This window comes from Cornus florida, unplaced genomic scaffold, assembly GCF_030987335.1.
Source record: "Cornus florida cultivar Cherokee Brave unplaced genomic scaffold, ASM3098733v1 CherokeeBrave_3.0.0_Hap2_Chr05, whole genome shotgun sequence".
Taxonomy (NCBI): domain Eukaryota; kingdom Viridiplantae; phylum Streptophyta; class Magnoliopsida; order Cornales; family Cornaceae; genus Cornus; species Cornus florida.
The window spans coordinates 42,610,819-42,614,286 of record NW_026775575.1 but is presented as its reverse complement, the minus strand read 5'-3'; positions in this window follow the sequence as shown (position 1 = coordinate 42,614,286).

The following is a 3,468-nucleotide window of genomic DNA, read 5'->3' as shown; positions in this document are numbered from 1 at the left end:
GATACAATCTACTTGTGCATAGAAGGTGACTTAGTGCATTATATAAATTACATATAAGTTGTGAACTTATTTGATTATTTTGGAGTCTTGGGACATTGTTACTGTGATATGGCTAAAGTTCGGCTTTAGTGCTGGAGGTATGAGTTCTCCCCAATTGAGATAGTGCGCACTAGGGTGGTCTTCCCAGCGGGTTAATGCCCGGAATAACCAATTTGTTCTTGGTTTAGTCTGAGACGTGATGTCCAAGTCTTCCACTATTTGTTTTCGCATTCAATTCCAAGTTATCAATCATGTTTATATTGTGACTGTGGTTTTGGCTATTGGCGATTTGATGTTGTTAAGTACATCCATACTAAATTGCTATATTTAGTTGATTTAGCATTTAGATTTCAAGTTGATAACTTTGAGAATCTATATCTAGTTGTTTTGTGTAAGCATGTTTCTATTTGGTTGCTTTGTGTAAGCATGTTTCTAACTAGTTGCTTTGTGTAAGCATGTTATATCTTGTTGTTATGTGTAGCATGCTCTTGTGTTGTTGAAATTGCATAAAGGATGTGTTTTATGCTAAAAATGATCTTAGGTAGCTAGGATGCTCCCTAAGTCTCACCTTTGACATAGACGTTAGGTGGAATGAACCACAATGATTAAATCATGTACACTTATAAAACGTAGGTCGATGCATGCTCATTTCCTACGAGTAGCTTTATGTTACTTACCCCTACGATACTGGGGCATATTTCAGGTACAGGATACAAGATTGGAGATTGCAATTGCTTGGGTGATTTGCTGAGTTGAGCTTCTTTAGAAACATTCTTGTTCACATGCAAGTGTTAGCATGTTCATGATTTGTCTATGAAATGTAATTTTTCTAACTTGGAGGTCTGACATGTCAAATGTTGTAAATGAGTTGTAATAAGGTCATGGGCCATTGTAGTATGTTTAAAATACCATTTTACACGCAAGTGTATATTCACATCATCACACGATAGCATATAATGCAATTTGATCATGCCATGGGGAGTCATTTTGATGCCTTAGGGATGACGTACATCTCTAGTGGCCACTCAGTTTCCTTTGTTTCCGCATTTCGGATCCGTTATTGGGTTATTCTTTTGGTTCATCACAAGACACACTGGGTTGAAAAATCTAGGGTCGTCACAAGACCGGTATCAAATGAAAGGTCTCGATGAGATCTTCAAGTTTGCCAACAATGGCAAAGATCAATTCTTGCTCGATGTTGTAGAAATTTAGAGAGAAGGGAGATGGATATAAAAAGAGAAAGAAAATGTAAAGAGAGAAAGAAAGGTGACCAAATGAGGAGGAAGAATAGGTTTAGCTTAATCTTCATCATAATTTCATGGCTTATATGGTGCCATGTGTCAATCTCTTGGTGGTCACTAAATCATGCCAACTTACTGTAATACCATCCCCCTTCTATCTCGATGCCATATTTGCCCGCAAAATATCACCATCAACTAACCCACACATATACATATCACATAATTATATATATATATATATATATATATATATATATATATATCACATCATCTCACAAATAAATAACTATATGCAATGGAAAATAATACCGGGACCCACATGGCACGTAAAACGATGTATAAAAAATTAAATAAAAATAAATACCCAAAAATCTAGAAAAATCCAGGACATTACAATATGCCTCTGTTTCTATTATCGTTGTTGTTCTTCTTGTTTGAACCCTTACCTCTGCTTTCAATATTTAATGCTGAACCACTGGTGGAATTCCCTGTTGTTTGCCTTCTCATTTCTTCAGTCAAAATCGTGCACACAACTTTATCAAACTTCAACTTGGTCTTCTCTGCAGAGTTACTGATCGCTGTAACTGTGCCACTCCAACTCTCGGGTAACTACCCTAGAATTAGCAGTGCTCGGACTTCGTCTTTGAAGTAGATATCAACAGACTCTAATTGCCTAACTATCTCGTTGAACGCATTTAGAAGTTCGTTGAACTTACCACTGTCGACCATCTTCATGTTAAATAACTTCTTGATCAAGTGCACCTTGTTCACTACAGATGGTTGTTCATACATACTAGAAAGGGCTGCCATAAGAGACTTCGTTGTCTTCTTGTTCTTGTAATTAAAGGCGACTTATTTTGACAAAGTCAATCTGACGGTGCCAAAAGCCTTCCTATCAAGTAATTCCCATTTTGTATCCTTTGTTTCCTCTGGCTTCTCTCCCAAAGGTTGATACAGATTTTTCTGAAACAAGAGGTCTTCAATTTGCATCCTCCACAAACCGAAGTTTGTGCCATCGAACTTCTCGATCATGGATGTGGATATCTTATCTTCTGATCCCATTACTCCCACTCGAATGGATAGATTTGATCGAAAGATTTCGGAATTTCGTCAAACACCGTCTGTGCTCAAGGTTCTTAACCTAAGGCTTTGATACTAGTTGTTCGAGTTGCTTTGCACAATCAATCGGATGCTTATACTAGTTGTTGTGGCGGAAACGCATAAAACAACACTGTTCGAGGAATAATTATAAGCAATCACGAAAGAAAAAATAATAATAATAATAATAAATAATAAATAAATAAATAAATCACACAAGATATACATAGTTTAACAAAATCTTAGGGCTACGTCCATGGAGCGCACCGAACAAATTCCACTATGAAAAAGATGAAGAATTACAATGGAAAATTTTCTCTCAATTGCTCTCTCGTGTTGGCACAAATTAATAAGTCATACAACACGTATGATGATCCTCTCTTTTCTCTTCTTACCCTAAAATCTTATTAGAGTTGATACATATAGTCCCAAACAATGGAACACAACTTGTCCTACAAGAAATTGCCTTTTGTAGAGTCCAAAACCAGTAAGGAAAATCAAATCACATAGCTTCCGAAGGGAGTTAAACCGATTCAGTAACACTTGAACTAGTTCAACTTTGTTGCCCCCAAAAGTGTTGCAACTCAGTGCCTCACTTGAACTGGTTCAACTAAGGTAGTAGTCAAAGTCCAATTCATCGCTCTAGTTGAACTAGTTCAAAGTTCTTGAACAAGTTCAAACATGCTTAGTAGCGTAGACTCCACGAACCACAACAAAAACAAGGCTCATTCCTGAAGAATGATAATATAGATTGCATTAAAAGGGCAAGGCCGAAAATAGGCCAGAAAACAATGCAGACCAGGTGTTGATGTATCAACCATTTTACCCCGAGACACAACTTGATTTTATATGTCAGTGCTGTACTTGCCTTTTCCTTTTCCCCTGTAGGCCGTAGTTGATGGGTGAAACATGGCACATTTTGTCAAGTGTTCAAGTTTGATCACCATGGGCATGACCAATTGCAAAAAACAATCACACAAAAATACACGCATTTAACTTTGGATTCAGCAGAACTGAGCATATATGTTTTGTGTAATTATTAAATGCTTAGATTGTTAAACGCAAACAGTGTGTTAATATATGATAATAG